The 25241-nt window shown below is 43.8% G+C and overlaps 1 protein-coding gene and 2 long non-coding RNA genes across 5 annotated transcripts in view; 1 reads left to right on the top strand and 2 right to left on the bottom strand.

The window, feature by feature from the left end:
* LOC114137801 (protein kinase C epsilon type-like) overlaps positions 1 to 25241 on the bottom strand; it is a 125479-nt gene that overhangs the window by 80292 nt on the left and 19946 nt on the right. The gene's annotated exons all lie outside the window — the stretch shown is intronic.
* LOC114137802 (uncharacterized) lies at positions 111 to 567 on the top strand. The gene is made up of 2 exons (XR_003594107.1): positions 111 to 301; positions 524 to 567. It is a non-coding gene; the product is annotated as an uncharacterized LOC114137802 (long non-coding RNA).
* On the bottom strand, positions 425 to 25128 carry LOC114137804 (uncharacterized). Its single transcript, XR_003594108.1, has 3 exons — positions 25116 to 25128; positions 21128 to 21132; positions 425 to 662 (listed from the first exon to the last, which is right to left on the bottom strand). It is a non-coding gene; the product is annotated as an uncharacterized LOC114137804 (long non-coding RNA).

Below are 25241 nucleotides of genomic sequence, written 5' to 3'. Positions count from 1 at the left end.
GCCTATGCAGTACTTATCCAATAGGAGGCTTGTACCTATTTGCTTAGTTAAATCCAGGTGGCAACTTTTTTTTGGGCCAGGCAGTGTATTTATGCTAATCCTTACTGTGGAAAAGGCTGTATAACAAACTGCCATGCTGAGGCTTTAAGGGGCGGGGCTTAGAGCAGCTGCAGCATGCAGACGAAAAAGAGAGAAAAAAAAGAGTAGAGTGTAAAGAGAGTATAGTTTATGTTCGCATTTTGTTTTAACTTGCTGTTTGCCGTTTATTGTTACTCCTCGATGTGTGTGCGTGGGAATACAAGTAAGTGATGTTACATATTAATAATATTGTTTATTTAGCAGAGTATTTTAGTTTTACCCTTAATTAATAGCATGCTCTGTTCACGTGCACACTTGAGAGTTATACACGGTGCATTTTGTTTGTGTCGTGTATTTATGTAGAAATGTGCAGTTATTCAGTATGTGTGATGCTACTTCAGTCAGTTTATTCAGACATTGACGCTGTATTGTTGTTTAATTTCAGGAACCACACACAATTACCTAAATAAACCGCAAGTACGAGTTGAATCACCTGGAGTACGACTCTGCTTTCTTTGGAGTTCTGACCGACTCACCACAGTGTTCTGCATAGTCACACCAGCAAAAGCAACCTCTAATTTGCACTTACTATGACCAACATATTGCTATCCATAACTTAAGTGTAATTCATAAAATATGTCCAACCCAGACCAATTACTCTAAAAATTAAGATTCACTGCATTAGTACAGGGCTTTGGTCCCCATAACGCCATCGGTCTTCAAAAGGTAAGTAAATGTCCCAAAAGGTAATTTAAAAAATACACATACACACACATACATGCACATGGACACAGACAGAAAATCAGAACTTGTTCTAGATGGAAGAGGCCAGTGAAGGGAAAACCTGCTCAATTGAGTTAAAGCTTTCAATTCAATTTTACTGTGTGGTTGTGTGTGAGAGTCTGTGTGTCAGTGTTGTACTGGCTGCTCATTACTGTGGAGCTCTGAGATTATCTGACCTGTTTAGCACTTTCAGCTAGCATGTTGACTGTCTCCTCATGCTTGGACTGAGGTTATATAAGGAAGATAAGCAACAATACTGTAAAACTACTTTTGATATAGAGTAAAATTGATAAGTTAATAGAGCTATAAAAATAATCATATGGAAACAATGGGAAATCTGAACAGAACCTGTGAAAGGGAATGTTTCTGTCGGTGACAAAACGTTTGGCCATGAATGTAGTTGCGATTCAGTCACTGCAAAACTAATCAACTTTTGGCTGAGCTGAACTGTCGGTCAGGCCTTTTACAGTGAATCACAAAGACAAGGTTTCCCCCAGTGCATTATAAAACTGTATAATTTAAAAACTCAACAGACACCAGGGTTTCCCCCAGAAAACTTCCTAAGCCCGGTTGTCGGTGCGCTAAAGCGGTCCACCGTGTTTTTGTATGTTAATTAGACAGGAAATGTAAAAATATTACTGTGTAATTATATGTTACAGGAAAACACTGCCAGTGAAACGATATTTAAATGCACAACTAGTCTTAAAAACAATAAATTAAAAAATACAATTAAAATGAATACAATTATTTGCCCTTCTATTTAATCCAAATTAAGTCCCCTCATAAGGCCCCCCAGGGCTTCAGGGGTCCCATAAATGCTAATATTTTAACACAGACCATAGATACATAAATGTAACATTTGTTTATTGAGATTATCAATGCTGCTAAATTTGATTTAATGGTTTCGGCATACATAGATTAAAATATTTGAAATTGTTTAACATTTAAATGTAAAATTTAAAGGACCTGGCAAATTTACTTTGTAAAACTTCAAAGAACAATATTCATAATTAAATTATTTTATTACCACAGCAACAATATGATGCCGTGAGTTTAATCTTTGAGTTTGAGCTGTGTATGTTCACAAATACAAATTAGTAAACTGCAATAATAACTTATTGCTTTTTAGGTTGGACAATTAAACTACTCCCCCTCTTCCAGATTTCACTAAATCTAATACAGAATCTGTTAGAAGTGCTAATGATTTCAGCAGCATTGAATTAAATCTCTTGTTTTAACTCATCATGCAGGACCGGTCCAAGACTGTATGTGGCCTGGAGCAGAATTAGACTTAAGGGCCCCTCTGGCTTTTTCAATTTGTTGTTTTTAAGACTAGTTGTCGGTTTAGATAGCATTTCACTGGCGATGTTTTCCAGTAACATATAATTACCCAGTAATATTTTTACATTTCCTTTCAACATCTTTTAATACAAACACACAGTGGACCATAGGGCTTAGCAAGTTTTCTGGGACACCCTGCAAAGCTATTCAACACTTACAATAATAATAATAAACAATTAACAATATGTAAAATATGCTATACGACTTCATGTCAGTCCCTGTAAATCAATACTTTGTAGGAACAATCAAGGGTGTCAGTGAATCTCAATTTTTAAGTTTTGCTACTAATTATCAAGTGAAATTATAACTGAAATACGTTTGAGCTTTCACCGTGTCTGTAGTTCTCTAGATAAGAGCGCTTAACAAGCGAATGCTTGTTATGAGCGCTGAACAAGCATACGTATATTTTGCAACCTGGGAGATGCGGAGTGGTGAAGAGACGCTGGGGGAAACTGATGGGGAAACATGACATGTAGTAACACCAGCATTGTCAGTAGTTTCTTCTTCTTCTGTGGATTGTAGGAAGCAGCTATGTTTTGCGTCATACTGTGCATGAGCTAAGGATTCCCTGACAGAAAAGATCCATTTATTTGGTTTATAAGACAGACAGCTGTACGTTTTAGAACCATTGCACTCTGGAACCCGTTTTCAATCTGTGCCGTTGTCAGAGAAAACATTCGGTGATTTCATATAAATGTATACTACAAAGACAACAAAACTCTTCCATTTTCACCAAAAATAGTTGTCATGTAAACAGGGCCTGCGTTTCAGTTGTCATTATGACATGTAACTGTGGTAACAAGGTATTTTTTTTCAAGATGTTCAAACAATCTGTTCCATTGATCATAATGGGCAAGGATCATATCCCCTACTCCAAAGTCTTTCTAACTGTACAGACAGAGATTTGAAAAGGAGTGGCAAAAGAAAATGAGGCAGATTAGCAGTGCTTGCCAACATCTGAGAGTAGGCCTGTCATGAAAGCAAATTTTGCTGAGCGATTAATTGTCTCAAAAATTATTGCGATAAACGATAATATTGTTTGAAGACCTTTTTACATTGATTTAATGGAAATGACATAATAATTCATGTGATTTCTTGCCAAAGATAGATACACTTTATTTTCAAAAGAACACTAAACACTGGAGCTGATAAACAAAATAAACAAAACAACCAAAAACAAAAATGAAATGGATTCTCAGTCTTCATTAACAAAAAACGCACTTGAAAAAAAAAACTAAACAACATAGAGTAAAAGTGGAAATAAATACCAAAAGAGTGCAGATTTTGAAGTCTGTATATTATGTTGCCCTTCAGTAATAATTAGATTTAAATAGAGAAGATGGGCACATCTGACTACCCAATGCAATAGTTCACACTACATGATTTTTTGCTCCTATTTTTCCCTTTACAACAATCTTAAAACGTTGGTCTTTCTAAGATTGTGTGGTGTGTTACGGTAGATCGTCCTCCGATCTAAATCAGGGATTTTCCCCGACTGGGCACTTTAACGCAGTCTGTTGAATGTGACAGGCAGCCAATCAGAAAGCACGGATTCTCCTCCGTGTTTTCTGAGGGGAAATTACGTCAGGGAATCCCAAACAGCTGACACGACGCAACCCGAAGTCCAGCGGGCATTGGAGATGATATGTGGAAACAACATTAATGTTTATTCAACATGCAAAGAATATAGAAATGACAAGAGGAGGAGTTGGAGCGAAATTGCTACCGCAGTTGGTTAACCCGGTAACTTTTCAGCTGTTCTTCGTTAACGTGAGGTAAATAGGTTATAATGATTTTCATTCAGTCAGGACTTTACGCTGACACTAGCCACATGCATTGCAGGTAGATTGTAGTAAAGCATTGATTAATGCCTGGTTTTAAAATTAGTTAACTGGACTTGTAGCCATTATTTTGTGCCCATTGTTGGACGTGGCAGGAACGAACCCGATCGAACCGTTATAGCTAGGATTTCTGTCGGCTAATGTGTGGTCTGTCAGGGTTTGAAAACGGGCCGACAATCGGCCGACAGCTTTAAGATCGTGCAGTGTGCGCTGGGCTTTACACTGAGGAAATGAGGAAGGGAGGAGTCAGTGGAGAGCACCGGAGTTGAGCCTTTTTTTCATTCAGTGTCATTAACAGAAAGAGAAAAAGGCCGGAAGAGACGATAATGCCGATAATTAAAATGACGTCGATAGTTTTAATTTATCTTACAATTAATCGATTTATCGTTTATCGCGACAGGCCTATCTGAGAGTCTCATCAATTTCATATCGTAAAAATTTTGTTAGCATGTCACAGTAGTTATGAGACAGTTATACAACAATAGTGTTCAATCAAAGGCCTTCTCAGATGCATTGCCCAATAACTCTTCGGAGATACTTGGATGATATGAGTTACAGCAAAACTTCCTCTCTATTTTTAGGATTAAGTATTTTTGAAATTGAACAGAATTGAACTAATCAGCAGTGAAAAACAGATGGTGTCTGTGAATTCCAGGACAAAATATGAAAGCTGCCCAATGATTTAATAGTGTTTAATGTTAGCAACACATTCCAATACATCAGCAGCCACCCTGGACGTGAACAAAACCAAAGAGTTTAAACAATAGAATCCCAGTGAGAATGAGTGAGAGACAAAGCCAGAGAGAGAGAGAACAGGGAGGACATTGTGTTTTATCTGTTCCCGATGACAGAGAGCACACGGCAGCCATGGAGTGACACTCTGCAGGCCCTTCAGGCTCACACACTGCTACACTACCACACTGCTATACTTGTGAGGGCACTGACCCAGATGATTTAACACACGCCTAACAAAAACCCATACAAGGTAAGCTGTAAAAGTTCTCATGCTAATAGGGAATACAGTGCTGTGAGAAAACTGTTTCCTCCCCTTACTCATTTCTTCTGATTGTGCTTTCTGTGGTCACACTGGCACATTGAGCTCATTTTATTACCAGAAAAGATGGGTGATATGGAAAAGAAAAAAAAACATTTTATTTTTCTGGATTGCTTTCAAGTGTGAGTGACCTGCTTAAGCTCAAGTCACATTATCTCAATCAAATTCAATTCTGGACTTTGACTAGGCCATTTCAGAAGCTTCATTTTGCTTATTTAGCTAAGCTAGGTCATGCATTTCTTATCACAAGCTTGGACTACTGTAAATTTTTACTACCAGAAAGTCAGTTTCTACTACTCTCTAATTTGCATTATCGGGAGAGCATCGGCTGATCCTGCCACTATCAACCACACCTTCTTTCACCCCTCCTATTAACGTTTTACTGTTAAACAGAGAAAATACTTCTATATCAGTTCATCAGTTTCTTTTTGTGAATCTACTCTGTCTGCTCTGATAAATATAATGGTTTTTTATGTAAATATTGTCTTGATGAAGAAAATTTATGAATGAGTTGTTTTCTAAAAACAACCCATTCATACAACCAATAGTGGCTACGAACCCCATATGTGTTTATGAGGCTGTAACTGCAGTGACATTCAGTAAAAGCCATAAAGTTTGTCCCTTAAAAAGGGACAAACAAGAACAAAAAAGAAAAAGGTTTAAATATGCATTATTGTTACAATGAATTCAATAAAAAAGCACAACTGAATTTTAATTCCATATTAGCCACCCCTACAACTATTATTCCACTCTTGTTGCGCATAGACTAATTTCTTTTCTAAAGCGACAAAATAGAAAAGAAATGGCTTCCTGAGTTGAGGAGTAAATCTGCCGTTAAGTACAGAACAATCCTGAAAGAAAACCTGTTAGCAAGAACAAAAGATCTCAGCCTGATTCCTCTTCCAGTGCAGGACAACAACCCAAGACTTGATCTTTGTTCTTTTAAAACACAGAATATTGTGGTTGAAAACACTGAGCTGCTGACCGTCATCTATTGGCCAGGCAGTTTGGACAAGTTAGTTATTTTGTTTTGGTTCTACATCTTATGATTTCTAGGACTAAGAAGATGTTTCTTTCCATGAATCCCTTTGGATGCATTCAGGGTAAGTAATTTTCATTTTAATCTCATAAAAGTCCTATACTTTATATATAACTGAAAAGCATACAGCATTATGTTGTCATAACTCAAAAACAAACTCGGGATATGATCTGAAGCAGAAGAAAACATGTTTTTTTCAGAAATCAAAGTGATTACACTCTCATCTAAATTAACCTCAAGGCATTTTAGCTTCCCAATATTATAGAACCAATAGTGGTTAAAACTGAAGCAGAAATGGTCTGGCTGGAGTTCAATCCATATTCTTGTACTTCCCGTGCTGTTACTGGGCCACTAATTGGTTGGTTGAGCCACCCACTCAGCTGCTCACACTCGCTTTAAGGGAGTAGAGTTGGACACAAGCTTGAGAAGATTCAACAACAATGTTTTCATACATACTTGTGTAGTTTCAAAAATGAAAACTTTCTATGTCCTTTTCTACAGATTAGCAAGAAGCTTGATGTTTTCAGAAGAGCAAACACATTTTATTTCCTAAAGTCTGTCTTACAACACTAAATCGACTAAAAGGTTGCGTTATAAGGGTATGGAACCCCATCATAAGACTCTACTTCGTCAACAAAAGTGAATTCTCTCAACACCCGCTTTGACTGTTGTTAAAAATGCTCAAACTTGCATCTGTAGAAAAAGTGGCAGTTGAGGTTTGAGGCAGATCAAGATCAAGATCACACCCAAGAATAAAGGAAGAAAGGAGAGGGAGAAACATGTGCCTCAGCCTCTAACTGACTGCTGGTAGGGTGGATGACACATTTTACAGGAACAGGAGGGAGGCAGACTAAAGCGACAGGTTGCAAATGGATGCAGGATGGTGAGACTGTAAGGGACAAACTTTCAATTAAAGCTTGAACTGAGAAGGAAAAGGCAGCGGCGCTCCATGGATTCAAAATCTCCTCCTAAATCATCTTTTTATGTTCTGTCTCACTCTCAACATGAGTGGAGGAGCTCTGAAGAAGCAGCACACACATCCATCTGCTTCCGCTTCTGTGCAGTCTCCTACACACACTAATGAGCGAACACATGCATTTCATTTTATAGAAGACGTGCAGCAGATAGGCACATTTTCAGAATATAATATGGTTATCTAATTTTGAGGTATGTCAACCTTAGAACCCTTTCATGGTGAACACCAACTAGATCCACGTGTCAGTTTTTCATATCAGGAATATCATCCATCAAATTTATCTCTGTGTTACCTGAGATTGACAACACAAGACATCTCGCACTGTATGGAAATTCATTTAAATAAAATTACATCAGAATGTAGAGGCAGAGTGTTAGAAACTTGTTCCAGCTGCCGAACAGCTAGTCAGCATCAAGTACTAATTTTCTGTATGGCCTTATCAGACTCATGATGTTTGTAAACATGATGGTTAGCTCTTTTGTAGTTAAAGTATGGACTTTGACTGGGATATTGCAACAAGTCTTTCTTAGTTATTTTTCTCCAGATCTGCTGCTACGTCAGGGTCACTGTTGCATTGTATAACCCCGTTTTGGCCAATCCTTAGCTGTCTGAGACGTGGCTTCACTTCTTTGAATTCAGGTTCAACTCAGTGACTGCAGACCCAAATCATCAGTGTTCCACCACTGACAACTGGTATGAGCTATTTGTAAGGAAACCCTATCTTTGGTGTATCTCGGCATAGTGCCATGCATCAGGGTTTCCCCCAGTATATTATAAGCCTGGTGGCTTAAGAGCCCCACCGCCAGGCCAAGCGTTGCTTGTTTTGAGAAAAATTTATAATTTATATATATATATATATATATATTATTTTATTCAGATTGCAAGCGTCTCTGTTGCTCTGAGCGTTTCACTGGCAGAGCAAATTTATTCCTAAAAGATAAGTTTATAGTTTATGCATTTAAAGCTGAGAGAGCGGACCAATCAAAACTGCTTGATCTCAGCGCGGATCACGCGCCTCCTTTCACTCAAAGTGGACACAGGCTGACTTGTATGGACATTTACAACCACCACATGTGGAATTATTTTTCTTTGGCGAACTCCAAATCAGGGTGAGAGTTTAAACTCCACCACGTTAGTTCTGGTTGCGCAACTCAATGTGAACCTCAGGAATAACTTGTAGTGGCGCTTTCAGAGGTGCGTGCTGAGGACCGATGAGAATGATTTATTTTTGTGATAATTTAATTTATCTTTGTGATATCTTTGCACATAAAGAATTATGTGCAGTGTTTACATCTCAACACGCTTGTTGAGATGCTTATAAGCAGTTTATGTATGTGTTTGCGGTTAGCCGGAGCGTTAGTGGTTAACGAACCAGTGCTAACCGCATCATGTAGGTTCAGCCCGGTGAGGAGCTTTCACGCTGTCCTTGTAGTCACGCACCACGCTGGTTTTATATTATTATTCTTTTTAGTATTATTTTTCCAATTAGACGACGCACCATGTCATATCAAATGCTTTATCCACTTAGTCAGCCAGAGTTAATGCGTGTGAGGAGATCAGAAAAACTTGTCCCATAAACTCGAGCAACCAAAACAGTTACTGTGAGCTTATTAAAAACTCAACAGACACGAAATGGAAGCAATACTAGAGCCACATCAGCAGCAATAATTAAATCTCTGTTAGTTGCAGAGTAGTCAGATTGTAGCTATGGTAACAAAACAATCTATGAATATTGTTTTTTCAACTTTTACAAAGTAAATTTGCCAGGTCCTTTAAATCTTACATTTAAATGCTAAACAATTTAAAATATTTTAATCTATGTATGCTCAAACCATTAAATCAAATTTAGCAGCATTGATAATCTCAATAAGCAAATGTTACATTTATGTATCTGTGGTCTGCGCTAAAATATTAGCATTTATGGGCTCCTGAAGCCATGGGGGGGGGCCTTTTGAAGTTGCTGACTTAATTTGGATTAAACAGAAGGGCAAATAATTGATATTCATTTCAATTTAATTTTTGATTTGTTGTTTTTAAGACTAGTTATGGGTTTAAATACTGTTTCAGTGGCAATGTTTTCCCATATAAAGTGTCAAGTTGAGAATTAACATAATTACACAGTAATATTTTTACATTTCCTGTTTAATTAAAATATTTTACTACAAAAACATGGTGGACCGCCTATGTGTCCCAACCACTGAGCTTAGCAAGTTTTCTGGGGGAAACCCTGCACATTATGGCCACATAGTTCTATTCTGGTTTGAGTAGTCCAAAGGAGATTATTCCAGAAGTCTTGTTTCTTTTAAAAGTAACATCCCGCCACATTGTTGTAAGACGATCAATACTCAATTCCATAACCACAAGATGCTAACATAAGCAAGCCCAATCACTTCTCTTTCATTATGACTGACAGTTGGTATGAGTTGTTTGTACTGATGAGTTTTGTGGTCGATTCAAATACAAAGTTACAAATGTGACAGTATAATTTCATAAAAAGCTTCCACAAGTTGACGGTTCTGGATAAGACATACTTGTTCATGTTTATTTTTCCAATTGTCCTCCCATAAACTGAGGCCTACAGAGGGTGAGATGTAACTGTGGGTTTTTTAGAAATTTTCTTTAATATTACCTTGAAGAGACCTGCCATCTCTCTCGTTAAGGACTTGACGTTTTTGGCAATGGCCTTATAACCCTTCTCAGATTTATGACAAGCAATATTTCCTTCTCTAAGGTCATTACTGATTTCATTTCCTTTTGATGGTGTGTCATGTTTACGCCAGTCCAGCAAGCTGCTGCCAAATCTAAACACCAATAGCATGAATCCGTTGCATCACATGTACACAGACAACCAGCCACACAATCTTATACAACAGTCATTGGGTCATTCCAGCTAATTAGCACATTGTGATCGTGTGTTTCAATGTACTGCCCACATATATTGAACTGATCTTCCTGAACACTAACTCAAACCATCCTGAAGCATTAAGTCAACCATTACCTAGTCTTCAGGATTTAGATTTGTGAAATTTATCTGCAACAAACAGTCTAGTGCCAAAGACTTAAAATACACTGTAACAAAAGAAATCTTCTTGAAAATAGCTCAGAGTGCTATTATCAAGCACTGATCAGAAATCTCATTTTTAACAAAGCTTTGATCCTGAATCTAGCTCATCTTTAAAAACAATAGAAATGCATATGAACAGCACTCTGCATGATAAGTAAGAAAATCTCAAACAGATCAAATCTGTAATGAGAAAAATCTTAAGTATCTTAAGATCTACAGGGAGGCCATCATTTCTAAGTCATCAAAGTCTGTGACAGTAAAAGTAAAATGTATGTAATAATACAGATAAGATGTAATAATCAGGGTTTCCACTGTACTCTTTAGGACCTTTTTTATACATCACAGCCTACTCTACTGTCTACTTGACATTGAAGGGTGTAATGTAGATTTCAGTATATGTACTTGTCCTTAAGAGTCCACCACATCTTCCCAATAAACCCCCCATTCTAAAGGTAACACTAAACACCAGGTGAAAAAAAATTCAAGTCTAATCCTGAGATAAAAATAAAAATTATGTTTGTTGCTAAGAAAGATCTTGTTAGAAAATCATTACTCATTTCCTCACAGCTCAACCAGACATAAATTCTAGAGTTCTGCATCTAGTTCTTCTTTTCTGATAGTTTCCAAACCAGCGCAACAGAGTACCCCTTGTACCCTTAGTGATAACCCTATATATGCAAATGAAAGATCTTTGTTCACTTGAGCTAAAATTAGCATGAACTTGTCAATGAGTGTTCACAGACATGTATGTGAGAGCCTTAATTCTCAATTTCTCATTAAGTAGTCAGTTGGAATGAACAGCTGAAATAATACTGTAGAAAAAGTTGTTTCCCATCAAACAGCTTCTGACAACTTCCATGACGTAGAAAGCAAAACTTGGTGTCTTGCTCACTCAGGAACAACGTCCACATGGAGGAGTGTTGCTGCTACCGCAACCTGATTATGAGTTCCCTGAACGAGAAAATTAGGGATGCACCGATCAGGTTTTTTGCTGCTGATTCCAATTTTGATCACCCACAAGGGCCGATCAACTGGATTGGCTGTTAATTTTTTGCTATAGGTATAATTTTTTTGCTGTAGGTATAGAATAGAATATAATAGAATAGAATATAATTACTTTATTCATCCCAGCAGGGAAATTATTTCGCAGTTACAGCAGCATAGAGACAAGACACACAACAACCACCACTGAGTAGCAATATAGACAAGATAAAATAAGAATAAAATATGACATGCTGTCAATATAAAAAGCAGCTTAGAGCAGTCCTTGCAAGGATTCAAAATGCAGAACAGAATGTATATGTAAATATATGTACAGCAAGTGTGCCACAGTGCATTGTGTGAAATTGGACTGATTAGTGCAGAACAGTGATTTAGCTTTTATTGTAAAGTGAGATGGCATGTGGCAGGAAGGATTTCCTGTACCTGTCCCTACGACAGCGGAGCTGGAGCAGCCTATGTGAGAAGGTGCTCCGCTGTCTGTCCACTATGTTGTGGAGAGGGTGCTGTTTATTGTCCATAATAGACAGAACCTTCTTCAATGTCCTCCTCTCCACCACAGTTTCCAGGGACTCCAGCCTTAATCCCAGTACAGAGCCAGCTTTCCTGATGATTTTGTCTAGTCTATTAGAGTCGCCGGCTCTGATGCTGCTTCCCCAACACACAGCAGCAAAGAAGATGGCACCGGCAACAACACTGTGATAGAAGGTCTCCAACAGCTTGCTGCACACATTGAAGGATCTCTGCTTCCTTAAAAAATAGAGTCTGCTCATCCCCTTCCTGCACACAGCGTCAGTGTTAGATGCCCAGTCCAGTCTGCTGCCGATTACAACTCCCAGGTATTTGTAATCCTCCACCTCCTCCACCACTTCCCCTTTGATCTTTAGTGGCCGTGAAGGTATTGTTAAGGAAAAATGATTATTTTTAGTGCTTAATACAGTTAATCTTATGACATGTGTAAAAGGTATATTCAACACTCTTATTTGGAACAGTTTTCTGTTGAGCATTTGGGATCGAGCAGATGAGCAGGCATTCAGACAAACACGGGCCAAAATGCAGATCACTCAAAGGGGTCTCCCTGCTGTGAGGCCAAACCACGCAGCCATAAAATTAGCATTTTCCTTGGGAGAGAGAGACTTTAGATTTCACAGGTATCTGTGAGGTCTTATCTCAGGATTGTTCTGTACTCAGAATGACCGTGGGAGCCACAGGGGGTCAGGGCAGCCAGAAGCCAGATGGTCCTTTGATCTGTGCTGTAAATTAGGGGAGTTCCAAGCTTCTCTGAGTGCTTAAGGGAGTTTCCAGTTGGTCAACAGGAGGAACGCCTTGAGTGCATAAATTAAATAGGAAAACACCTCCTTACTATAAGATTACGTGTCAGGAGAAAAAATACAGAGAGCGGCCAACATTTTGCCTTTTTTATATCGGCTCTCTCCAAAGACGCGTCTTTGCCTTTTTGTTTGTCTTTGTTTTGTGTTTGTCTGTCTTCCCCTGGTCTGTCTTTATTTTTATGAGAAAAAATGCATATCTCTGTTCCTCTGCAGCTTTGTTGTTGATTACTTTGTATGAGATTAAACTCTGTGATCTGTGACGTCAACGCGCTTTGTTGTTGTTTCACTTTAGCGCACGCCGCCGCCTGCTGAGGATCCGGGAAGATTTAAGGAGGAAAGAGCCAAACGTTTTGTCCAAAGTTAACATTAATTTATCCTCTTTTAATAGTATCTTCTTCCTTCTGAAGTCAATCACCATCTCTCTGGTCTTACTAATGTTGAGCCTCAGGTGATTCTGCTCAGACCACTCCACAAAGCTGTCCACCATTGTCCTGTACTCCCCCTCCCCTCCAGCCCCTATACACCCGACAACCGCTGAGTCATCAGAAAACTTCTGTAGGTGACATGACTCAGAGTTGTACTGGAAATCAGTGGTGTACAAGGTGAAGAGAAAGGGAGAAGGCACAGTTCCCTGTGGAGCTCCTACGTCACTGACCACCACATCAGACAGGACACTGCCCAGACGGACAAACTGTGGCCTGCCTGTCAAGTAGTCAGTCACCCAGGAGATCACTGAGTCATTGACACCCATCCTCCGCAGCTTCTCACCCAGCAGCAGAGGCTGGATGGTGTTGAAGGCACTGGAGAAATCAAAGAATGTGATTCTCACAGTGTCTCCTCCACCATCCAGGTGTGACAGTGCTCGTTGCAGCAGGAAGATGACGGCATCGTCAACTACTAAGTGGGGCTGGTAGGCAAATTGCAGGGGGTCTAGAAACATCCTCACCTGAGGCCTCAGCAGGGCCAGGACCAGTCTCCCCATGACCTTCATCACATGAGATGTGAGAGCGACTGGTCTGTAGTCCTCTGGGTCGGCTGGCCTTGGCTTCTTGGGAACAGGAACCACATGTGATGTCTTCCACCGCAGCGGGACTCTCTCCAGCCTCAAGCTGAGGTTGTACATGTGTGCTAGTACCAGGGCTAGCTGGATGGAGCAGGTCTTCAAGATCCGTGGTGTAATGCCATCAGGTCCTGCAGCCTTCCCCTGGTTTAATCGCTCCAACTGTCTCTCAACCTGGCCTGTAGTCACCGTTAGCTGGGGGTGAGTGTTGTTGTCTGCAGTGGAGATGGGGGGGGGCTGAAGGAGAGGTGGTGTGCTGGAGAATGCCGGTAGGTGGATTGAATGACTTGGGGCAGTGTGGATGTGTGGGGGGATGGTGGTGGTATGGGAATAGCAGGTGAGCTGAACCTGTTGAAAAACTGGTTGAACTGGTTTGCTCTATCCCGGCCCCCAGACATCTGTGTGTCCTTCCCCTTCATTCCAGCGATGTTCTTCATTCCTTTCCACACATCTCTCACACTGTTCTGCTCGAGTTTGGACTCAAGCTTCCTCCTGTAGTTGTCCTCCTCAGTGTCTCTCTGAGTTCACGCTGGACTCTCCTCTGCTCCTCCTTATCTCCAGACCTGAAAGCCATGTTCTTTTTGTTTAAAAGTGCCTTCAGGTCGCTGGTAATCCAGGGTTTATTGTTGGAGAAGCAGCGAATGGTCCGGGCTGGCATGACAGTGTCCTCACAGAATCTGATGTATTCTGTGATGCAGTCAGACATGTTGTCGCTGTCCTCCCCATGAGGCCCACAGAGCACATCCCAGTCTGTCGACCCGAAGCAGTCCTGCAGTGCCTCAGCTGCCTCCTGTGTCCACCTCCTCACCGTCCTGATGCGCACAGGCTGCCTGCTCACTAAGGGGACATACTTGGGAGTCATCCTTACCAAGATGCGGTCCGACCTGCCAAGGGGGGGCAGGGCTGTGGCGCTGTATGCATCTTTGGCATTAGTACACAGGAGATCCAGCATTTTGTTTTCCCTGGTGGGACAGTCAACATACTGCTGGAAGTTGTTTAGAGTTTTGTCCAATGAGGCACGGTTAAAGTCACCTGTGATGACCATGAAGGCGTCCGGGTTTTTAGTCTGTACTTTAATCTGTCCATACTTACGACGCGCTTCGTAAGTATGGAGTCAGGGGTGAGGGGGTTAGGGCTAACCCCCTCGTTTTTTGCGGCAGTTACGTTCCAAAAGGAACCCCTGATAGGCGAAATCCGCGAAGTAGGAACCTTTATTTTTTTACAATTACTATACAATAAAATACTCCATAGTACATTGAAACCATAGAACAAAACCTTTTTACAGGCCCAAACATTTGTTTAACAAATAAAAAGTACTGTATAAACAATTTTTTTTTTTTTACAAATAACTACTGTACTGTAAAATAATAATTTTAATGTGAACTGAAGGCGGATTCCCGTGCCCGAATTGCGGAGATCAGCGCCGCCCCACCGCGACCTGAGTTATTGGATTAGAACGGGAGAAAATAAAAAATGATTATGAAAAAAAAAAAAAAAAAAAGTACAGTGGGACAAATAGTGACTCACGTGTATTTCACTGCTCTTATGACTGAGCCGCTGCATCCTGACTCCGCTCTGTAGCGGGTTTTTTTTCTTTCTTCTAAAGCCCGCGGTGCAGGTGTGTTTTTTCGACAGAAGAACATAGTTATCGGTAGTTGTTGTCGCTCTTTTTTCTTCTGGGCAAAAAGATTCTTATAAACCGACATGCCACCATCGATTATGTTAAATATGGCAAGCTGTTTTACGTACGTGTACATATTAAACCGCAACGTTGTTGACACACAGGTAGAGAAGCCAATCAGAATGCAGAACACAATGCACGATGCAAATCCGTGAAGCAGCGAGACCGCGAAAGGTGAACCGCGAAATAGCGAGGGTTCACTGTACTCCAATGTTGTTTTGTTACTCATTCTGCTGCAAGTTGGCTCAATTTTGACGCGCAAGACGTAACTGGTAAAATCCGGTTTAGGATTTTCATAATAAAAGATCCGGAAGTAGTTCATTATTTCTTGCGCGGCCCGGTACCAATTGGTCCGCGGCCCGGTGGTTGGGGACCACTGCCATAAATTATACATGAGTAACATAAACCTCACTACACTGCCTATATCAAATAAGAGAAAGGGGAAACAATCACCAAAGTTAATTGCAGGTTGCATCAAAATTAATAATCCTGAATCCAAACTCTCCTCCATGGGCTGCCACCTTATCGTGGTGGAGGGGTTTGAGTGCCCCAATGATCCTAGGAGCTATGCTGTCTGGGGCTTCATGCCCCTGGTAGGGTCACCCAAGGCAGACAGGTCCTAGGTGAGGGACCAGACAAAGTGCAGCCCGAAGACCCCAATGATGAAGGAAAACCTTGGACTTGGTGTTCCCTCGCCCGGACGCGGGTCACCGGGGCCCCACTCTGGAGCCAGGCCTGGAGGGGGGGCACGATGGCGAGCGTCTGGTGGCCGGGCTTTTACCCATGGAGCCCGGCCGGGCTCAGCCCGAAGAGGAAACATGGGCCCCCCCTCCCATGGGCCCACCACCCGTGGGAGGGGCCAAAGGGGTCGGGTGCACTGTGTGATGGGTGGCGGCCAAGGGAGGGGACCCTGGCGGTCCGATCCTCGGTTGCAGAAACTGGCTCTTGGGACGTGGAATGTCACCTCTCTGGTGGGGAAGGAGCCGGAGCTAGTGCGTGAGGTTGAGAGGTTCCGGCTAGAAATAGTCGGTCTCACCTCGACGCATGGCTCTGGTTCTGGAACCAGTCTCCTTGAGAGGGGCTGGACATACTTCCACTCTGGAGTTGCCCAGGGAGAGAGACGTCGGGCAGGAGTGGGCATACTTGTTGCTCCCCATCTCGGCGCCTGTACGTTGGGGTTTACCCCGGTGAACGAGAGGGTAGCATCCCTCCGGCTACGGGTGGGGGGACGGGTTCTGACTGTCGTTTGTGCTTACGGGCCGAACGACAGTTCAGATTACCCACCCTTTTTGGAGTCCTTAGAGGGGGTACTGGAGAGTGCTCCTCCTGGGGACTCCCTTGTACTGCTGGGGGACTTCAACGCTCACGTGGGCAACGACAGTGAGACCTGGAGGGGCGTGGTTGGGAGGAACGGCCCACCCGACCTGAACTCGAGCGGTGTTCTGTTGCTGGACTTCTGTGCTCGCTATGGATTGTCCATAACGAACACCATGTTCAAGCATAAGGGTGTCCATATGTGCACTTGGCACCAGGACACCCTAGGCCGCAGTTCGATGATCGACTTTGTCATCGTTTCATCGGATCTGCGGCCGTATGTCTTGGACACTCGGGTGAAGAGAGGTGCGGAGCTGTCCACTGACCACTACCTGGTGGTGAGTTGGCTCCGGGGGCGAAAGCCGGTCAGACCTGGCAGGCCCAAACGTGTTGTGAGGGTCTGCTGGGAACGTCTGGCGGAATCCCCTGTGAGACGGAGCTTTAACTCCCATCTCCGGCAAAACTTCGAACACGTCCCGGGGGAGGTGGGGGACATGGAGTCTGAGTGGACCGTGTTCCGTGCCTCCATTGTCGAGGCGGCCGATCGGAGCTGTGGCCGCAAGGTTGTCGGTGCCTGTCGCGGCGGCAACCCTCGAACCCGTTGGTGGACACCTTCGGTGAGGGATGCCGTCAGGCTGAAGAAGGAGTCCTATCGAGCCTTTTTGGCCTGTGGGACTCCGGAAGCAGCTGATGGGTACCGGCGGGCGAAGCGGCATGCGGCTCGGGCGGTTGCTGAGGCAAAAACTCGGGTGTGGGAGGAGTTTGGAGAGGCCATGGAGAAAGACTTCCGCACGGCTTCGAGGCGATTCTGGTCCACCATCCGGCGTCTCTAGGGGGGGAAGCGGTGCAGCACCAACACTGTTTATAGTGGGGATGGTGTGCTGCTGACCTCTACTCGGGACGTTGTGGGCCGGTGGGCAGAGTACTTCGAAGACCTCCTCAATCCCACCAACATGCCTTCCACTGAGGAAGCGGAGCCTGGGGACTCTGGGTTGGGCTCTCCAATCTCTGGGGGCGAGGTCGCCGAGGTGGTTAAAAAGCTCCTCGGTGGCAAGGCCCCGGGGGTGGATGAGATCCGCCCGGAGTTCCTTAAGGCTCTGGATGTTGTAGGGTTGTGTTGGTTGACGCGACTCTGCAATATCGCATGGACATCGGGGGCAGTTCCCCTGGATTGGCAGACTGGGGTGGTGGTCCCCCTGTTCAAAAAGGGGGACCGGAGGGTGTGCTCCAATTATAGAGGGGTCACACTCTTAAGCCTCCCTGGCAAGGTCTATTCAGGGGTCCTGGAGAGGAGGGTCCGTCGGATAGTCGAACCTCGGATTCAGGAAGAGCAGTGTGGTTTTCGTCCTGGTCGTGGAACACTGGACCAGCTCTACACCCTCAGCAGGGTCCTGGAGGGTGCATGGGAGTTCGCCCAACCAGTCTACATGTGTTTTGTGGACTTGGAGAAGGCGTTCGACCGTGTCCCTCGGGGAGCCCTGTGGGGGGTTCTCCGGGAGTATGGGGTACCGGGCCCTTTGATACGGGCTGTCAGGTCCCTGTATGACCGGTGTCAGAGTCTGGTCCGCATTGCCGGCAGTAAGTCGGGCTCGTTTCCGGTGAGAGTTGGACTCCGCCATGGCTGCCCTTTGTCACCGATTCTGTTCATCACTTTCATGGACAGAATTTCTAGGCGCAGCCAAGGTGTTGAGGGGATCCGATTTGGTGGCCTCAGGATCTCATCTCTGCTTTTCGCAGACGATGTGGTCCTTTTGGCTTCATCAGATCGTGATCTGCAGCTCTCGCTGGATCGGTTCGCAGCCGAGTGTGAAGCGGCCGGGATGGGGATCAGTGCCTCCAAATCCGAGGCCATGGTCTTGAGCCGGAAAAGGGTAGAGTGCCTTCTCCGGGTCAGGGGGGGTGTCCTGCCCCAAGTGGAGGAGTTTAAGTATCTCGGGATCTTGTTCACGAATGGGGGAAGAAGGGAGCGGGAGATCGACAGGCGGATTGGCGCAGCGTCTGCTGTCAAGCGGGCGCTGTACCGGTCCGTCGTGGTGAAGAGAGAGCTGAGCCAAAAAGCAAAGCTCTCGATTTACCGGTCGATCTACGTTCCCACCCTCATCTATGGTCATGAGCTTTGGGTCATGACCGAAAGAACGAGATCGCGGATACAAGCGGCCAAAATGGGTTTTCTCCGTAGGGTGGCTGGGCTCTCCCTTAGAGATAGGGTGAGAAGCTCAGTCATCCGGGAGGGACTCAGAGTAGAGCCGCTGCTCCTTCACATCGAGAGGAGCCAGTTGAGGTGGCTTGGGCATCTGGTCAGGATGCCTCCTGGACGCCTCCCTGGTGAGGTGTTCCGGGCACGTCCCACCGGGAGGAGGCCCCGGGGAAGACCCAGGACACGCTGGAGGGACTATGTCTCTCGGCTGGCCTGGGAACGCCTCGGGATTCCCCCGGAGGAGCTGGAAGAAGTGGCTGGGGAGAGGGAAGTCTGGGCCTCCCTTCTGAAGCTGCTACCCCCGCGACCCGACCTCGGATAAGCGGAAGAAGATGGATGGATGGATGGATGGATGAATCCAAACTTCCTGAGAGCATGGCTAGCTGATCAATGCTGGTTCTGATTGGTTGTTTCTGACCGAGCTGAGTAATTCTGCATAACACAGGGAGGAGCCAGAGGAGATTGATTATTTTCCACAAAGATTAACTGTCTTATGTTAGGACATAGCAAAAGTTTTATTACATATGTAAAATCTTCTGTTTGTTTAAGCTACACTGCAGCTTTAAGCAAACGTTCAATGTACTAGTTCACTGCCGAGTGGAGCAGAAATGGCGCTACGTCTGTGAAATATTACTACCAGTAGCGCAGCGCAGCTGTCCAACAGCGAGAGCAGAACCAACATCTTCCACTGCCATCCTGAAGACTTTAATTATTTGTTTAGCTTTCTGACCATCACGCTCATTTGGGTGTTGTTAGTTGTGCGCTGCTTTACTTGCTGTCTGATGTTCCAGATGTCTTTTTTTCCTGCAGTGAGCCTCGTTATAGCCATACCATACACATACCATCAACTGTTTGTTTTTAATGTCATATTAGATTTGTTGTGTTGATGCATTTTGACATGCTTCACCCCCCGAGGTAAGTTTCCATTGCAACATGAAAACTTCCCCATTCACTCTGAGAGTTGAAGTTCCTCACCACTTTACTTAGGATTTATTGCCACATGCTCGTGCAGTGTGAAGAAAAGAGGAGATAAGCTACACATGCAGGCTGCAAAGTGACATACAGGTCTTTGGTTTTTGTGATCAGCAACAAGAGACAGTGATCGGCGATCACCGAGCATACACTTTTTCTCGGAAATCAGCCAATTATTATCGGTGGCCGATCGATCGGCACACCTCTGGAGAAAATATGTAATATTTTCCAGTTTGTGACAGATCCATCTCAGTGTATCTCTGGTTACAAGAGAGACTGCTGGAATAAGAAAAATGCTAAAATAGTTCAATAATAACCATAGCAGGAGCATTTGTCCTTAACACCTTGTGCAAAACAAATGGATGAAAAAAGGATATGCCCAAGTACATGCTGGGGTACAATTTCTCCCTGTACATATAGTTACTGACAGCAGAGGTTTCTTGATTATGCATGATTTTTAATCATGTGAGGGAAAGTACAACTAACAGCAAGAGAAGGTACTGGGAAAACGTAGTGTTATTTAGCTGTTTGCAAGGTCTCCATAGCAATTCTCCATGTGAAGTCTCCAGACATGAGGTGTGTGCAAAAATGTTTAGACACCTTGAAAAGAGTTCGGTGCTTTTCTGCACCTTTGAGGAAGGTTTATTTAACCAAAACATCATTAATGTCACATGTCATCAACTGTAACTTCATTAACTTCATTTTGACCAAATTCCACTGACACAAACATAAACACACACAAGGCTGTCCTGAAAGCTTTTTTGTGGGATCACATGAGGTTTAGTCAAACTGCAGTCATGTGGCTGTGTGTATCTTCAGAGACCTTCACAGCTACAAAGAACTGCTTATACTGCTGAATGACTGTCAAGACAAATGTTTTTCAGAAAATGGCTTCACCTTCATCCTTAAAGGTAAGGAAAACATGATTCTTGTGAGAAACATGCTGCATTCACCGTATCTGAAACTGGCATACATAAAACTTTCTATTTCTGAATGTTATCTTTGGTCTGAAACTCAAAAATCACTATCTGATCTATATCCATAAGTGTGCTGCAAAAATATTTATATCTTGTGAACTTTTCACATTTTGTCATGTTACAGCCACAATTCAGCAAAAAAGTATGAAAATTTGTGTTGATTATATTTTAACAATACTTATTGCCCATTATGGAAGAGTTTAACTGAGGTAGAAAATAAACATAGCAGCAGTTCCTTTAAAAAATAAATAAATAAAACAAGTTTTATATCTTAACATCAGTACCATCGATATCAGCAATGTCAGTCATCCAGACGTAGCGGACTCTGCCATCGAGCTAGCAGGCTACACACTACAGCGCCACGACAGAACGAAGGACTCCAGTAAGAGCAGAGGAGGAGGGCTCTGCGTGTACGTGAACAACACCTGGTGTACTAACACAGCGACTGTCATCAGCCATTGCTCCCCAGACCTGGAGTATGTGACTGTTAGATGCAGACCAATACTGTAGTCATGGTAACCGCTGTTTACATCCCACCGGATGCTAATGCTGAAACAGCTATTGGACTTTTGCATGGCAGCATTAGCCATCTGCAGAGCATCTATCCAGATGCTGTGCACATCATAGCGGGGGACTTCAACCATGCAGACTTGAAGACGGCGCTCCCCAAATTCCACCAGCATGTAAAGTGTGCTACAAGAGAGGCTAACACTCTGGACAAAGTCTACTCCAACATCAAGCTAGGCTACAGGACTAGACCACTTCCTCACCTGGGTCAGTCGGATCACCTGTCCCTGCATTTAATTCCTGCTTTTGCTCCCCTCAGGAAAACTGCTCCAACCATCACCAAAACCATCAAATCCTGGCCCAAGGATGCGACACAGCAGCTGCAGGACTGTTTTGACAGGACAAACTGGGATGTTTTTGAACATCAGGACCAGGAGGTTTTTACGGACAGTGTACTGTGCTATATCAAGAACTGTATTGACACTGTAGCTGTGGATAAACGCATCCGGGTCTTCCCAAACCAGAAGCCCTGGATGACTCGGGAGGTCCAGCGACTGCTAAAGACCAGGAATGCCGCCTTCAGGTCTGGGGACAGGACCGTCTACAGTACAGCCCGAGCTAACTTGAAGAGCGGCATCAGAATGGCTAAGTCTGACTACAGGAGGAGGATAGACGGTTACCTTGACAGCAACAACAGCAGGCAGGTATGGCAGGGAATCCAGCATCTCACCAACTACAGGACCAACCTCGCAGCTGCGGAAGGCGACGCCACGCTGGCAGAGGAGCTGAACCTCTTCTTTGCCCGCTTTGAGGTGAAGCCAACAGAGGCAGCCACACTACACCAAGCAACCCACAACACCACACCCCTCATTGTAGAGGAGCACGAGGTGAGGCGCACACTGCGGGCTGTCAACCCAAGGAAGGCTGCTGGACCTGATGGCGTCCCTGGACATGTCCTGAAAGACTGCGCCGATCAGCTGGCTGGAGTCTTCACCAGGATCTTCAACCAGTCCCTAGCCCTGTCTACAGTCCCATCCTGCCTGAAATCTTCCACCATAGTCCCCATACCCAAGAAACCTCACATCTCCTGCCTCAACGACTACCAGCCAGTGGCACTAACCCCTGTGGTGACAAAGTGTTTTGAAAAACTGGTCCGGGGTCGCATCACAGCACTTCTCCCTCCTGGCTTTGACCACCACCAGTTCGCCTACAGAGCCAACAGATCCACAGAGGACGCCGTGATCACGGCCCTCCATGCTGCTCTGTCACATCTGGAGCAGCAGGGGAGCTATGTGCGGATGCTCTTTGTAGACTACAGCTCTGCTTTTAATACCATCCTCCCTCACAGACTGGTGGACAAATTGGGGGACCTGGGCCTCCCTCACTCGACCTGCATGTGGATTCTGAGTTTACTGACCAACCGACAGCAAAGAGTTAGGGTGGGAAAACATACATCCACTGCCCTCAGCCTTAGTACTGGCTCTCCACAGGACTGTGTGCTGAGCCCCCTGCTCTATTGTTTGTACACATACGACTGCACCTCTGCCCACCACAGCAACATCATCATCAAGTTTGCTGATGACACCACAGTGGTGGGGCTCATCTCAGGAGGCGACGAGTCCGCCTACAGGGGTGAGGTGGAGCGGCTGTTGCAGTGGTGCAGGGAGAACAATCTGCTCCTCAACAACTCAAAGACGAAAGAACTCATAATAGATTACAGGAGGAATAAAATGGACATTACACCACTAACCATTGGGGGAAAATGTGTGGAGAGGGTAGCTGATTTCCGTTTCCTGGGGGTCCACATTGAGCAGGGCCTCACATGGAACATGAACACCTTCGAGCTGATAAAAAAGGCCCAGCAAAGACTGTACTTCCTGAGGGTTTTCAGGAGGAACAACATCAAGGAGAAGCTGCTGGTGTCCTTCTACAAGTGCTCCATAGAGAGCATACTGACTTACTGTATCTGCGTATGGTATAACAGCAGCACTACGGCTCAAAGGAAAGCTCTCCAAAGGGTTGTGAATACAGCCCAAAAAAATCATTGGCTGCCCTCTCCCCTCACTGGAGGACCTGCACAGCGACCGCTGTCTAAGAAAAGCACAACACATCACAAAGGACACTTCTCACCCCGGACATTCTCTGTTCACACTGCTGCCTTCAGGCAGAAGATACAGAGCAACCAGAACAAGAACCAACCATCTCAGAGACAGTTTCTACCCGATAGCAATAACAAAACTAAATGCAATCAAAAACAACCATTAATCATCATAAATGATGTATGTGAGAATGTGGCTGTTCTTATTTTTTTTTTTTTTTGCCAGTTGTTTGTTGATTCTTGCGTTGTGTGTGAATTGTGAGACAGTTATTTTTTGTTTTTGGGCATGTGCACCAACTGATGGCACCCTTTGAATTTCGTTGTCCTTGTGACAATGACAATAAAGATTTATCTCATCTTATCTTATCATTAACATATCAGTATTGGCCAAATAGGCTGATATTAAAAAAACAATGTTTATGCTCATCTTGGTGCTGTTTATTTTTCCTAAAGGGTACAGTAGGTGGCTGGCTATGTGGTATCTGATCATCAGAATGTGTAATAGTGATTGTGGGTGTTTTATTGAAGCAGACAAAATGTCAGCAAATTGCAAATGTTTCTTGGGATAGGTAAATATTTTTTACAGGTTACAGCAGCACTGTTAATATTGGCTATCAATATCGGCCATAATTTTCATCTTGGTTGTGATGGAGACCATGGGTTACATCACTCATAAAGGATTATTGATATTATGTTGTGTTTAGTTTATTTACAATCCAGATGTTTCCTGTTTCGGTTCTTTGTTTTGGTTGCATTGTGACGTTTGGTTGGACATTCTTTCAGGTGGGGAGACTGGCCATCTTTCCTCCCTGAACATTCTTCCTATTCAGGGAGAATGTGGAGGAAAATATCAGTTTGTTTCTGATAACTTCCATGGGTTTAATTTGAGTTTGCTAATTGAGTGCTTACCTTTCCTGGTGTGTCTCCTCAGCAGGGAAAAATGCTCCAGGCGCTGCTGAAAAGCTCCTGGAGCATCCCATGCCAATTAAGTGGGGTAATGCTCTGTGGAGTTGTATTAAAGTAAATGTATTCTTTGATTGACCTCAGATTAGTTTACTTCTAATGATTTGCATCCATGTAAATATTTATTGGTGCCATTATTGTTTTGTGTTGGGTTTGTGTAAATAATATTTATTTCTCGTTTTGTTTTTGACAACCCCTTTACTTGGTATGAGTGGTGAAATTGCATAAGGTATAAAAGCAAGCTTCTTTGTCTCACTTTGTAATGGGTGTCGGTGCCAATGTAACATGCAGCTCTGAATAAATGCACATTGACTGCATTTTGTTGTCATGCCTCCTTTCTAAATGCTGAGCCTCTGCCGGTCACAATAACAAATGGTGTCAGAAGTGTGGCGTTTAGAGGAACAATGAGGCAATGATGACAAAAGGTGGAAAAAGAAATAATGAAACTGAGAGTCAAGAGTGTACTGCAGCTATTAGCGGAGCTGAAGCTGCTAGTGGTGCTAGCACTGATGAGAAACTGGATCAGCTGGCAAGCCTTCTCAAATCATTGATGCAGTCTCAAACTGCCCAAGTCCAGCAGATTGAGAAGGAATCAGCATGTCAAGAACTGAGATGGAAGAATTTACATCAGTTTTGACAACTCGGGGCTCATGTGGAGGAATTGAAAGAGGAATAACAGCATGATGGTGACAACATGGAGGAGGATCCTCACACTCATGAGGATGAGGGGGACAGCCATGATGATGGACAAAGTCAGATGTCCTACCAGCCACCAGCCGCACAGAGAGAGCCAAAGCTACTTCCATTGACTTCTGATGATGATGTTATGCACTTAATAACATTTGAAAGGATGGCTAAGGTCTGCCATTGGCCTAAAGAGAAGTGGGCGGCCCAACTGGTTCCACCACTTACTGGGAAAGCACGTAGTGCTTATGTGCTCATGGACATTGCACATTCTCACATTTA

Source organism: Xiphophorus couchianus, chromosome 22, assembly GCF_001444195.1.
Source record: "Xiphophorus couchianus chromosome 22, X_couchianus-1.0, whole genome shotgun sequence".
NCBI lineage: Eukaryota > Metazoa > Chordata > Actinopteri > Cyprinodontiformes > Poeciliidae > Xiphophorus > Xiphophorus couchianus.
This window is presented reverse-complemented; position numbering and strand designations above follow the sequence as displayed.